The sequence below is a fragment of the Pipistrellus hanaki genome (genome assembly GCF_964339955.1).
Source record: "Pipistrellus hanaki genome assembly, chromosome: 16".
Classification (NCBI taxonomy): Eukaryota; Metazoa; Chordata; class Mammalia; order Chiroptera; family Vespertilionidae; genus Pipistrellus; species Pipistrellus hanaki.
The window spans coordinates 45,303,423-45,318,473 of NC_140518.1; the positions used below are offsets into that span (position 1 = coordinate 45,303,423).

Sequence of the window (15,051 nt, forward strand, 5' to 3'; positions counted from 1 at the left end):
ACCATTCCTTTTCCAGCTGCCCGATTGCCCCTAACTGCCCTCCTCTGTGGGCCTTGTCACCCCTAGTGCCCTCTCCTGCAGGCCTGGTCGCCCTCAACTGCCCTCCCCTACTGGCCTAGTCATCCCTAACTGCCTTTCCTGCTGACCTGGTAGCCCACAACTGCCCTACCCAGCAGACTTGGTCCCACCCCTGCCAAAAAAAAAAAAAAAATACCCTCCCCTACAGGCCTGGGTCCCCCCCAACTGCCCTCTCCTGCTGACCTGGTCTCCCCCAAATGCCCTCCTCTGTCAGCCCAGTCGCCTCCTAACTGCCCTCCCTGCTTGCCTGATGGCCCACAACTGCCCTCCCAAGCAGGCCATCTTGTGTTGGCCATCTTGTGTCCACATGGAGGCAGCCATGTTTGACCACATGGAGGCGAACATCTTGTGTCTTGGAGTGATGGTCAATTTGCATATTATTCTTTTATTAGATAGAATATCTTTTTAAACAGAGTAAAAAATTGACATAGAAAGTCTGAACAGACTAATAGCAATAACCTGGTTAAATCAGGAATTTGGAACATACACACACTGTCACCATGGCTGCAATCTGACAAGCCTGTTCTACCAAATAGTCAAGGAACACATATTTCACTTTTTACACAACTTGTTCCTAAAGAAAGAAAAAACAAGAAACCCTCCCAAGCTGATTTATGAGGCTAATATAACAGCATGCTCAAGAGGTTGCTCCAATACCAATAATTAAATAAACACCATTTCCAGTGTTGCGCAGAGAAGTCTATGACATCAGGGAGAGAGGGAATGCCTGCCAACACAGTTTACAAGGCCATCATACCTCTTCATATCAAAACTCACAGGACATTCTGAAAGAGAAAGTTTTCAGATAATCTCACTTATAAACATAGATGAAAAAATCACTTTAAAATATAAAAGCAATTCAGCTATACATAAAAATGGTAAAGCAAGACAACCAAGATGGTGGCATTGGTAAATACCTGAACTTGCTGCTGTACACAACCACATCAAAACTATAAGACAAAATGAATACCATCCAGAACCAAGGGAAGGCTGGCTGAGTGGAAATTCTACAACTAGAAGGAAAGAGAAAAGCTCATCGAGTCTGATAGGAGGTGTGGAGGTGTGGGATTGTAGAGGTATGAGGCACATGGAAAAGGGCTTGCAACTGGGTATGCTGTTGTCTTTTTCAATTAGGAGGGAGATACAAGCCCCCAGCTGCTCTGAACTCCAGTTCGGAGTGAGACTCTGGGGACCCAGACTCAGACAGAGAGAAGCTGGATTGTCTGGCAATGAGCTGGAATGTAAGGAAAGCTTTCTCTCAGAGGTACTTGCAGTGATCATTGTTCCTGTGTGGGGCACAGGACACAGGCCCAGGGGTCTCTCCAGGGTGGAGCTGGTGGCAAACATTGCTGTTTGCTTCACCCTGGTGATTCTGAGATTCCATCCCAACCAATTTACAACCCCACCCAAGCTGTGTGCAGAGGCTTTTGCATATGAATAACCTGGCCTTTTGCAATCTAACAATCTGCAGCTGGCTCAGAGATCCCCAGAAACCCAAGGCTCCACAGCAGCTTGCATTGCTTCTCAGCTGGGCCTCATCTGGGCACCTCCAAACCCCAATCAAAGAGGAGGAATCTGCAAATCTCCCAACTGCCCTCTCATGCTTGTCTGATTACCCACTATTGCCCTCCCTTGCAGGCCTGGTCCCTCCCAACTGCCTTCCCCTGCTGGCCATCTTGTGGTGGCCATCTTGTGTCCACATGAGGGCAGAATCTTTGACCACATGGGGGCAGCCATTTTGTGTGTTGGAGTGATGGTCAATCTGCATATTACTCTTTTTATTAGATAGGATAGAGGCCTGCTGCATGGGTGGGGGCCAGCTGGTTTTCCCTGAAGGGTGTCCCAGATCAGGGTGGGGGTTCCCTTGGGGCATGGGGCGGCTTGGGAGAGAGGCCTGTGGTGATTTGCAGGCCAGCTAGGCCCCCCCCCCCCCCATCCCCTCGAACCCAAACAGAGGCCCTGGTATCTGGGGTTTATTTATCTTCTACAATTGAAGCTTTGTAGCCTGGAGCAGAGCCAAGCCTTCTACTTGCTCTGTGGCTTCCACCATTTCTGTTTGGATTTGTTTACCTTTTATAATTGAAACTTATAGAAGTTTAAGCAGAGGCATGGGCTAGCCAGGGTGTGTGGAAAGTTTGGCTTCTTCTGTCACTAGGGGCAACCCTAGCCTCCTGCTCTTTCCAGCTCTGTAGCTGCCACCATTTCTGTTTGGTTTTATGTATCTTCTATCATTGAAACTTTGTAGCCTTGAGTGGAGGCCTGGGCCAGCCAGGGCAGGCGGAAAGCTTGGCTTCCTCCATTGCCTGGGAATCCCAAGCATCTTACCTGCTCTCTGTGGCCATAGCCATCTTGGTTGGGTTTATTTGCATATTTGCTCTTGATTGTGTGGTGGGTGGCTGGTGGGTGTAGCGGAGTGATGGGTAATTTGCATATCACTCTTTTATTAGATAGGATATTCTTTTCATGAGAGGGATCTCCCTTCTAATTTGCTGCCAGAGAGGTTCAACCCCAGTGTTGTCATGCCAGCTGTTATACAGGTGCTTTAGGTCTGCTATTAGTGGGGCTCAGTGGGTTTTTGTCTGATGTTGCTGAATCTGGTCCCTTGGTGTTTCCATCCTGGGCCTCCTGGGAGCCTCTGAGTCACTGTTCTTTCTGTCCCTGGGTAACCTGGTGGAGGTCTGAGAGGTTGAAGCCCTAGTAATTCAGTGGTTGGGGATTCCTTAGCCCAGAGGCTGGTCTGCCTTGAGTCTCAAGCTTTGATGCCTCCTATTCTGAGTTGTATTCCCTTCTCCCATGGAGCTGCTTCCACAGGTGTCAGCTGCAGGTGCTTGGGGCGCACAATCTGGGGTGGTGTCTGAGGCGGGGACCCAAACACTTGTGTTTTTTTTACTACATTTAAAGAGAGAGGGGAAAAAAGAGAAAAAAAAAAACTTGTATAAGTCAAAAACACCCTAAACTAAGTTGAAATTGTAGACTGGAAGAAGATATTTTCACCACGTCACAGACCAAGGACAAATATCCAGAATACTTAACCGATGTCTTATACACATAACAAGGCACTGCTGAAGGAAGCCAGCACATGTGGAGAGGAACCTGATGTCTCCCATGGTTGTACCACCAGGTGGTGTGTGTGTGTGTGTGTATTTGTGTGTGACCTACCTGCATTCACTCTCCACACCTTTGCATAAGTAATTCCTTGCCTTGCCCTGCCAGCATGGCTCAGTGGTTGAGTGTTGATCTATGAACCAGGTGATCATGGTTTGATTCCTGGTCAGGGCACATGCCCAGGTTGTGGGCTTGGTCCACAGTGTGGGGGCATGAAGGAGGAGGCAGCCAGTCAATGATGCTCTCTCAACATTGGTGTTTCTATCTCTCTCTCCCTCTCCCTTCTCTGAAATCCATAAAAATATATTTCTTTTAAAAAGTAATTCTTTGACTTAGAATCCCTTTCCCCCAATTTTTTTTTTTTCCTCCTGGAATTAAAAATGACTTCATAAAAATGAGCTTTCTTCTTTTATGCTTCTCTGTCACATTTAACATCAAGCTTTAAGATGTTACAATTCATTATGATTAGTATTGTATTACCAAAGATTGGCTGGCTTATTTCTCACAATTCTGGAGCCTGAAAGCCCCAGATCCAATAGCCAAGCCAGTTCTCTTCCCAATGAGAGCTCTCTTCTTGGCATGCTGGCAGCCGCTTTCTCTCTGTGTCCTCACATGGCCCTTTCTTGGTGTGTGCAGTTGGAAAGAGAGATCTCTTTTTGTTTTTGTAATGCCACCGATTCTTTCAGATTAGGACCTCACCCTTATGACTTCATTTAACCTTAATTATCTCCTAAAAACCTTATCTCCAAATATAGTCACAATGGTGATTAGGGTGTCAACTTATGAATTGGGGGGTGGGGTTAGGGTGGAGTACACAAGTCGGTCCTGGCAAATATTCCACCTCCCCCAGTCCTGTTTCATTCTACAGGTCTTTCAGCCTCTCCTACAAGTTGTCTCTGTCCTGGGTATTAGGGATCAAGATGAATGCTTGTTGCCAGACTCTATATGTAGATGAATCTAAAGAAGGATGTGATGGATGGAATTCTAGGAGGAAGCATGATGTAATCCTAAAGAGGAAAGAGAGTAGAAAGGAGAAGAAGCATTCCAATATGTTTTTAAATTCTTATCATAGGAGGTGATAAGAATTCTCTTTAAAGTGGGGAAGATATAAAGTCAGATGCTTCAGGAAACTCCCAAAGGGAGTGCATTTGCAGCCTCGCTTTTTGTTGGCTGCTGGGCCTCGGAAGGAGCTCGCAGGGCCTGTCCTTTGGTGACCACAGGCACTAACAGACCCACACTTCTCCACCCTTATCTAACCTCAGCAGGTTTAGCTGCTGGAAAACCTTTGTGCTTCATTGACAAAATTGCAAATAGAGTCAGGAGCTAGAAACCGGTGCCAACAGAAACAAAAACAGAGACAGCATACGCACAGTACGGAGTACTGGGACCCCAGTGAGCTCTGGGTGGTGACAGCCCTGCTCGTTGCCCAAGCTGGTGGTAACCATCAATGGCTTCATCGTCGTCTCCTGCAGCTCATCCAGGGGCCCCAAAGAAAGCAATGTGCAATTCTCTGTCATGTGAGAGGTGTGCAGTGGAAAACAGGATGCATATGCTCACGCTCCCTGGGCTGTTAAAGGGGGGCAGGGTACACACCCAATAAATGTTTGTTGAGGGTCACTCGGTGCTGGGCATTGGGCTCTGCACTGGGAATGTAAAGGCAAAGCAGAAAGTCACGGAGCTTTCAGACAACAGGAGGGGAGTGACAATTAGTTTTATGTGTTGACTTGGTTAGGTTGTAGTACCAGTTATTTAATTAAATTAAATCCGCAAGCATTTTGTGGATATGGTTAACATTTTCAACCACTGCCCCTTAAAAGCAATGCCCTAGAGCAAGGGGGTGGGTCTATCTAATCCAATTAGTTAAAAGACCTTAAGAGCAAAACTCAGAGTTCCCTGAGGAAAGAGAACTTTGGCCTGGAGATCACAGCGTAGGCCCCTGCCTGAGTCCCAGCTGCTGTCTGCCCTGCTGAACACGCTTGCCAGCTCCCACAATTATATGAGCCAATTTCTTGAAGTAAGTATCTTTTGTGTGGGTGTGTATATACACATATACATATGTAAAGAGATTCACTTCCAGGGACATATCTGACTGATACAGAGCTGTGGGTATACAGATATAAAGGCGTGTTTCTCTCTCCCATTGGTCCTGTTTGTCTCAAGAATCCGGACGGACCCAGGAGACTCAGAGACCGAGGGCATTACTAGCAGAGCCCTAGTGCTATCACTGGGAACATCATAGGTGTATCTAGCTGTGTAAACCTAAATCAAACTCTCAGATTTTAATCTTGGATCCATCATGTACAGACCTTGGGCTACTTCCCACATTTTTGAAGCCTCAGTTTCCCCACCTGTAAATGGGGACAGATCTCCCTCATAGGGCAATTGAAAGGAGTCAAAGTGGTTCAGTATCTTGCCCAAGAACACCCATCCGGAGAGTATGGAGTCATGGTTTACTCCAGGGGTCTTCAAACTACGGCCCGTGGGCCACATGCGGCCCGCAGAGGAGTCTGATCCGGCCCGCCAGGTTTTTTGGGCAGTGAGCGCAGCCGAGGTGTTACAGTAGGAATTAGTAGTTCATATAGTCCGGCCCTCCAGCTCTCTGAGGGACCGTGATCTGGCCCCCACTTTAAAAAGTTTGAGGACCCCTGGTTTACTCTTTGTCTGTCTCCAGTGCAGGCACTGTAACTTTCTGCCTTCTCACCTTGCTCCTTGGGAACTGCATTTCAGCTGTTCATTCTGTTACAGACACTTTTGCCATAGACAGCCCCTTACACGTTACAGCTTCAACTCTGCTCTCCAGGATCCTCTCAAACTCTGCCTCTGGCCCAACTCTAAAGCAGAATTCCAGGTTTCCATCGCATTCTGGTCCTTGGATGTAACCATTGACTTCAAATCCAGCATATATTCAATTCAAAGTCATCTTCACCACCATTGATTGAAAAGTCCTGGCTTCCCCTCTCTCCAGTTGTATGGTCCTGGGAAAACTAATGACCCTTTAATCCTCAGAGTTCTCATTTGTCCACTGGGATGGGTGCAGAGCCTGCATCTCTCTGTGTCTGTAATACCTACCTCAGTGTCTGGAACACTGAGGAAGGTACTACATATATTATACTGAACCACTTCGACCCCTTCCAATGGTCCTATGGCCCCATTTACAGTACTAAATATATTACTGTACTTATTCATTTAGCATTTGTTCATTCATAAGCACTGGCTCTAATTAATTGCATAACAGGAATCATGGATTTAGTTCTAACTCACTAATTGCAGGCTGATTTTCCAGGAAAACCATTACTTCCCATTAGACCTGGTAACTAAGGTGAGGCAATATGGCTGTTTCATTTACCTTTTATGTTGGTATATTGCCACCTAGTGGAGGACATGCAAGCTACAAGCAAAAGAAGAAAAAGGGATGCAAAGAAAGTAAATCTTAAAAGAAATGTTTGCCACAGTATAGTTGAATTTTAACACTCTGAAAAACGTAAAAAACAGGATGTTTTAAATATAAAATAAATTACAAATGAACACTATAGCAAGTTATCAGCTCACAATTTTATGATCTCTAATAGTTCTCGGTTAAATAAAATTTTAAAAATCTGCATCCTTTCCTTCAACTGACTGCTTTGCTCTATTGGAATTCTCCACACCATAGATTGGATGTGAATCTGAATTAAAGAGAAGACACTTAACTAGCTGTTGGATTTCCTGATAGCTCTATTGTTTAGCTAAGCAACTCTTATTTTGCTTTTTGAATAAATTAGTACTATCAAGCACTTACCCTGTGCTTGGGACTATGCTGAATATTTTATACAGATTATCTACCTCATTTATTCCTTATGAACCCCTTCCACCGCCCCTCCCCCCCAAAAAATGGAATGTAATCTTACTTATGACTCTCAGCTTACTGGCTCGACTGTAAAAATGGGATAAGTAGCCTATTCAAACTCAGAACCAGGAAGTAGAACTGGATCCACAACCCTGGTCAGACTGACTCAAACACAAGCTCTTCTTGATTACATTTTCCTACATCCATCTCCAGCATGGAGAACACACGTTTGAATGCTTCTATAACAGAATGTTAACACTACAAATCGGTGTAAAATGCTTTATGGTCTATTGGGACAATCTTTCACTAAAGTATTCGGTAAGGACTGCCTTTTTTCAGTACTGATGTCTCCTCTGTCATTCCTTATTTTAGGAACTTTAGTCTTTTTTCCCCCTAATGAATTCCTTCCTTCTCTTTCCTTTGGGTTTACTTTGCACTTCCTTTTTCTAGTTTCCTAGGGTGAAAGATTATTGATTTTAAATCTCTTTGATATTTTTAAGACTACTTTTCAAAGTAGTCTTAGATTCACAACAAAATGGAGAGGGTGCCACATGGTTTCCCATACCCTCTCTACATATGCATAGCCTTCCCCAGCACCAACATCCCCTACTTGTCATAGTCAATGAATCTTGATCAACACATCATAATCATGTTAAGTCCATAGTTTACCTTGGGGTTTACTTTTGGTGTTGTATTCATTCTATGAGTTTGGGCAATGTATTACATGTATCCATCATTATAATATCACACAGACTAGTTACACTGCCATAAAAATCCTCTAGTCTCCATCTATTCATCCTCTCCACCCCAGTTCTTAGCAATCAGTGATAGTTTTACTCTCTCCATAGTTTTGCCTTTTCCAGAATGTCATACAGTTGAAATAATATAGTATGTAACCTTTTCAGATGGCTTCTTTCACTTAGTAATATGCACTTAAGTTTCTTCCATATATTTCCATGGCTTGATAGCTCATTTGTTTTTTAATGCTGAAAAATATTCCACTGTCTGGATGTACCACAGTTGATTCATTCACCTCTAAAGGACATCTTGGTTGCTTCTAGTTTGGGGCAATTGTGAAGAAAGCTGCTGTAAACACCTGTGTGCAGGTTTTGTGTGGACATAAGTTTTATTCCATTTAAATAAATACCAAGGAGTGCAATTGCTATGTTATAGGTTGCTGGTGGGGTGTCCTCTGCATCCCCACCTGTTACTGGTGGAAGGGGGCTTTCTGGGGTGCTATGGGAACAAGAATCTCCTGAGGCCCGCCCAAGAGGAAGTACCATAGAAAGCTTTGCTGATGATGTAACCTTAAGGGGGCTGGCTCCCTTCCAAGGTCCCATCTCCTTCTGTCCCACATGGGAAAAGCCCCATCTTGTCTTCAGCAGGGCTAGACTCAAAGCCAGAGCTTCTGCTCCCTATTAAGGTCCTGCCCAGGCCAGCATCTGGCTAGGTTAGCTTGAGTTTCCAGCTGCAGTCCATCATGTGTGGGGTCTGCATGGCTTCTAGGGCCAAATATCAGACTAGTGCAGGCCACAGAGCAGGCCAGTGCAAGGAAGCAGGAGTGAAACAAGGGAAACAAGAGGGTGAGAATTCCTTTGTCTCTGGCAAATTTAACTAGAGCAAAACCAATTAAGCCTCAGGGTTCTGTATGCTTGCAATGGCTCCATCCCTCTGGCCAATTATTGTTTTCCTAGGTAAGACTGAAAAGCAAGCACTTTCCCTACATCACCCAACTAAACTGTGCATGTACCCCTTTTCCTCCCCCCTGTGATCGCCAGGGAAGGGACCATGGCTCCCTGTGGAGCATGGAGTTGCAGCTTCCTGGTGAAGCTGCCTAGAGGAAGCTGCCTAGATCATATGCTTACGCCTGCCTGGCCTCTCCTTTGCTCCTTTACTGTTATTATGAGCTAGCTAGTTACAGCGATGACACAAGTACCCTTAGTTCTGTAAGAACCCACCAAACTGCCTTCCCGCATGGCTGCACCATTTTGCATCCCCATAAGCAACAAATAAGTTTTCTTTTGTAATAAAGGGTTTCTTGTTATAAATCTCCCTCGAACCATTGTTATGGCTGCCTCCCATACATTTTGGTATGTTGTGTTTTCATTTTTGTACATCTCAGAAGTATTTTATAATTTTCTTTGTGATTTCTTTTTTGATCCTTGGTTATTTCACAGTGTATCGATTACTTTCCACGTATTTTTTATTTTTCCAAATTTCCTTTTGTAGTTGATTTCTAATTTAATTACACTGTGGTTAGTATGGTTTTAATATTTTTAGATTTACTGAGGGCTGTTTAATGGCCTAACATTTGGCCCATCTTTGAGAACACTCCATATGAACTTTAGTGAAATGTGTTGTCAGTTACTGGAAGTGTCTGTGACTCTGCTGGTTGACAGCACCCTCGGATCCTCCGTTTCCTTGTTGCTCTGACCAGTTTGGCTATCCATTACTAAAAGTGAGATATTGAAGTCTCTGGCTACTATGGTTAGATTTCCTGATCTCACCACCTTTCAACAGCAAAGAAACTAAGTTTTTTTGTTCTACATAACAGTTTTTCTTTCTAATTACCACATGCCTAGAACTATGCTGAATATTTTACATAGATTATTTCAATCATTAAAATAAGTGATTCACTTATTTTATAATAATAAACATGTAAATTGACTGCACCTCTATTATGCCACCAGCTACTGAATGATATGCAAATTAACCCAACAAAGATGGTGGTGTCAGCAGCCAGGAAAAGGAAAGCCCATCCTAGCACAAATCTTCCTGCATAGGGCTTCTAGCTATTTAATAATAATAATGAAATTGTTTCTCCCTTCAATCCTCTCAGCTTTTGCTTCTTACATTTGGGGCTCTGTTGTCAAATACATATGTTTATAATTATTATGTCTTCCTGATGGGTTGACCCTTTTATCAATATACTAGGGTCCCAGTGCACAAATCCATGCACCTTGAAAGGAACTGTAGGTCACAAGGCTGCGGTGGGCACAGGGGTGGGTCTCAGCTCATCCTCCATGCTCCACACCCCCCCATACCCTCTCTGCTGGCAGCCTGCTCCCACCATTGCCACTCCCACTCACTGCCAGCACTGGCCCTGCCCAGACCTGCTGATAGTGCAAAGTGATTGGGGCCAGAGTTGGGCACTGGCAGCAGGTGTGAGTGGCAGCTCTGGTGCTGGCTGTGGGTACAAGCAAAGCTGGCGCCTGCAGCAGGTGCAAGCACCAGGAGGGACCATGGCGTGCAGGAGCGAATAATTTTCAGTAACCAAAGGCTAACCCCAATGATATCCATGAGCATCCTACCTTGGTCTGTCACCCCTATTCACCTGCTCCACCATCCCACTGCCAACACCCTGGTGGTCAGCAAATGTCATAGCAAGTAGTTGTTTCTATGGAGGACCAGATCTTTAGAGACCCTTACTCTACCATTCTTGAAATGTTACTCCAGGATTTCTTTTAATAGAAAGTGGTATACAATGGATTTCTCTTAAATTAATGCAACAGCATATACTGAATTCACTTAGAACATCAGACATTCCACCTATGATATACCACCCAAACAAGAATTGTTTGGCTTCTCAAATTTCATAGAATGCCAGCACTAGTTTCCAAAGTCTATGGCAGCCATCCTGAGTAAGAACTCAGAATATTAGAATACCTGCATACCAGCTCAAATTTGCTTTCCAGCTCCACCTAAGCAAGTCTAAGGGACAGACTGTCCACATGTAACTCAGACCAGTGTTTTTAAAACCTTCAGACCCACAGCAATTTTTTATTACAAGTATTTTTAAATACCCTTCCTATTATTCTAAAAAACATATATTTGGGTAGACTACAACTTATCTCGGGCATTTTTAAAGTCAATGTCTAATATAAAGGAGAAATAAAAGGAAGCAACTTATGGAAATATGTAGTTCAATATGAAAGTAAATGGCCACAGCTACTGAAGATGCAAGACAGTCAGGTGCTTTTATGAGAACGTAATTACCAGGAGTGTGGCCCTACAAATTGGACAATGCAACTGCAGCAGGTCTGACTTGCAATTCAAAGGCCATGAGCAAGGTTGTCATTGGTGAGTTTTAAAAATGAGGGAAAACTCTTGGTAAAGTACTGAATAGAGTATAACCTTTCACCTGATAGTTGCTTTTGATGTCAAATATTGCAAATCTGCAACTAAAAATGTAAAATGGAGTTTTTATATGTACAATGGGACTGATAGTGTAGGCTCAGATAGCTGTCAATGCTCACAAGCTAGAGACCGTGGGCAATAGATCCATGGTTGAAGAGTTGGGCTTATTAGAATCTTTTGCACAAGAAAGACCACATCAAGGGTTTCTCATAGAGGGTGCTAAGGGCTTATTTATAGGATATGGGCCTATAGGTGGGCCTCTGTTACTTAATGAAAGGTTGGCTCCATGGATCATAGTTGGATTGGGTGCTTTCAGAAAGCAAAGCAAGCCTGAGAGGTATCCTACTAATTTTCATCTGGAAAGTAGGAAGAACAGTAGTCTGAAGCTGTATTTAGTAGAGCAGCAGCCACTCATGTAAGCCAGGGGAGGGGGTTTTCAGTCTTTTTTGAGGTTTGCACAGCACTTCTATGCTACATCATGATCACAGGGTCCTTATTTTTTCTTGTACCCTCATGGTCAGAATGGCTCAGTCAGATGTTGATGGTATATAAAATTATGTTCAACAAGAGACCACCACAGCCTGGCTGTCAGAACAGGTCAGTTTCCAGGGGTTGCTCTTTCTTTCTCATGATAAAAATTATTTTATGTATATAACTATTCATGAGATATATGGGAATTATTAGACATACATGACAATTTTTCGTCCTGTCCTCTGCTTGGCCTGGTACCGCTAGGCTCTGCCCACTAAAATAGCCAATCATTGTGTCAATCAATCCTTCTCTCCCTTACTACAAAACACTATCCCTTGTGGGTAGAACCACTGCTCTGAATATTCTAAATCCAACCCCCTAATCATATCAAAGGATACATAATTAACAGATTGAGGACCAGTAGTTTTCTTCCTAGCTTTACCCAGTGGCCAGATAAGTTTCTATCGAACGAGTACAAAAAACATTTTACATAAATGTTAAAGGGACACTTTAAAATTAAATACCCATTGCATTTTGAAGTTATTTATTACATGTTCTTACAAGCTAATATCTTTTTTAAAGAATTCTTGTGATTGACCACAAGCCTTAGAAAACCTGAGAATTCTCATGATCCGTCCGCAGTGTGTTAGTACACGAGTCTTCACCCTCACTGAACTACTTGCTTTAATGGCTTTGCATAAAAAGTTGCTTTATCCGAAACCAGTTTGGCTCAGTGGATAGAGCGTCAGCCTGCAGACTGAAAGGTCCTGGGCATGTATGTTGGTTGCGGGCACATCCCCAGTAGGGAGTGTGCAGGAGGCAGCTGATCAATGTTTCTTTTATATCGATGTCTAACTCTCTCCCTTCCTCTCTGTAAAAAAATCAATAAAATATATATTAAAAAAAAAAAAAGTTGCTTTAAAGGGCCGTCTAGACCAAAGGATGCCAAGAGCATTGGCCACCACAGAGGCTGGTGTACCTTACAGAAAGCCCCACATGAGAAGTATGTGGAAAGCACTGCTAGATGCCTACCCAGTGTCCCTTTTCCCTACTAACAAAATCTCTATTATTCAAGGCAGCAGTGTGCCTTCCTTAATAACCTGTTTTCCCAGACTTTCTTACCCCTGGGTGACACTATTTTGGCTAATGAGATGTAAGTAGAAGCAAAAATCTCCTGTGATTTCTTCAGCTGTGACAGTCATGACCTTGAGCCAATGAGCATGGGGACAAAACCCAGCTTTCTAAGGAACTGTTTGGTGACTACATCAACACCAGCAATCACCCACTTTCAGACTTATTGAAATCCATTATTTAAAGAATTTTCTGTTACTGTGAGGTGAACAACTTACTAATAGAGGAAATTAACAGTTACAACAGGTCATTGATTAAAAAAAAATGGAGTTTTATGCTAAGCCTTTAATATTACCATCAATTGGACAAAGAACAGACTCAAACTATATATGGGGAGGGGGGGTTGAGTTAAATCTTCATTTTTCACAGAAGTCAACAGCTAATTATAAAGTTACTATGTCAAGAAACAAGGTAAGCGCTAAGCATATTATTTAGAGGTACAGCAGTAAATATCCCAAAACATAAAACCAAGCAGTTGAAAATGTTTGCTCCTGGGGAACAAAACTGAGAATGGGATAAGACTTGCATTTATTTGTTGCCCTTCTGTTCTACTTGATTTTCTGACCATGGGTGCTTTCTTTCTTTAATTAGTTGTAGTGGGAAAAAGTTACAAATGAGATTACATTTTCCTTGGCACTAAATTATAACGTCAGGAAATGATAGGCTTGTTCCTTTCTTATTTAGAACAACATAAAGGTTTGAAGGAGTGTTTCCTGATTTTCACGAGAATTAGATATTCTTTTTATTTTATTTGTAATTAAAAAGTATATTTAACATACGATTTGAGACTATAATCTTCAAAACCAGGAACAGACTGGTTTCACTTTCCCTAGTAGTGGTTTCCAAGCAGCAGCTCAGGAGGCTCCTTGGAAATTGGTAGGTAGGGCTGAGAGGGTGACTCTAGAGCAGTGTTTCCCAAACTTCTCTCATGATGAGAATCACCTGGTGGAGTTGTTAAAGCACAGATTCCTGAATCCCAACTAAGAAGTGCTAAACTAGAATTTTTGAGAACATATAGGTAAAATTGCATACCTAACTTAGTGCTCTGTATATAACATCTGTCTTAGAGCACTAGTTAAGTATACAATTTTACCTATATGTTCCCAAAAATTCTAGTTTAGCACTTCTTAGTTGGGATTCAGGAATCTGTGTTTTAACAACTCCACCAGGTGATTCTCATCATGAGAGAAGTTTGGGAAACACTGCTCTAGAGCCTCCAATCCTGTTTCCGCAGAGCAGCCCTGCTTTATTTATTATAAATATTAAGCTTCGACACAAGACTTGGAAGAATGAACTAGTATGAAAAACCACTGCACTATGGGCAAAAGTTAGCACAGCTGAACAGGTACCTACTGAATTATTCTATCTAAATACTATACTAATGCAAACGATTAGGGGGGATGCTGAAACCACACTTTATTGAAGAATTCAGTTAAGGCTCTAGCAACAGAAAAGCCAAAACAATAACACTCAAGCAAGACAGAAGTTTGTTTCTTATTTAAAAACTAGAGGCCGATGCACAAAATTCGTGCAAGAATGGGCCTTTCTTCCCCTGGCTGCTGGCACCAGCTTCCCTCTGGCACTCAGGACCCAGTCTTCCCTTGCAGCCCCATCTTTATTCAGAAGGGTGCCCGGACTAATTAGCATATTATGTTTTCATTATTGTAGATTCAATAGGCAGTTAGGGTAGCTATTCCCATTAGAGGGAGCTCAACACCCACCTCATTTATCTGCTAATCACAAGCTCCACCTTTGCGGTCCACATTTCAGCTGGCAGGAAAAAGAAAAGGGGAGGGGACGGACATGCCCCCCTTTTAGGAAGTTCCTGAAAATGTGCCTGTGGCCAGAACTCAGTCACATGGTCACATAAGATGCAGCAAGCAAATCTGGAACAAGCTGTCTTTGTTGCCACGTCCCAGCTAATAAGTAGGAAACATGTAGAAGAGAAAATGGATATTAGAAATAAGTGGTAAACCCTGCCACATGCATATCCCAAAAATCAATTCATATTTGGCTTGTAGGACTGCAGGATCAAGTAACAAGTTATATCAAAACCTGTATCAATGTGTCCCCTGTCAGACTCTCAACTTTAAAGATTCAGATCTTTCAAATTAAATAATAACATGTCTGTATGCAGCACTGACTTACCTCACCAGATAAGCACAAGTAAAATGGCAAACAGGCACTTAATAAATGAATGACTTAATAACTTAATGATTCTTAAGAAAGGAAAAGACATTAGAGAAAAAATTTCCTCTACACACAGAACTGTATACTGATGAGACTTCCTGTAACCTGTTTCC

The 15,051-nt window shown here is 42.9% G+C and overlaps 1 protein-coding gene across 1 annotated transcript in view; it reads right to left on the reverse strand.

Annotated features, from left to right (window-relative positions):
* Nucleotides 1-15,031, reverse strand: part of CDRT4 (CMT1A duplicated region transcript 4) — a 92,669-nt gene extending 77,638 nt beyond the window's left edge. Inside the window, exon 1 of the mRNA XM_084861451.1 lies at nt 14,470-15,031. The gene's annotated coding sequence lies outside the window, so the exon portion shown is untranslated. The remainder of the gene's footprint in view (nt 1-14,469) is intronic.
* Nucleotides 15,032-15,051: the final 20 nt, after the last annotated feature.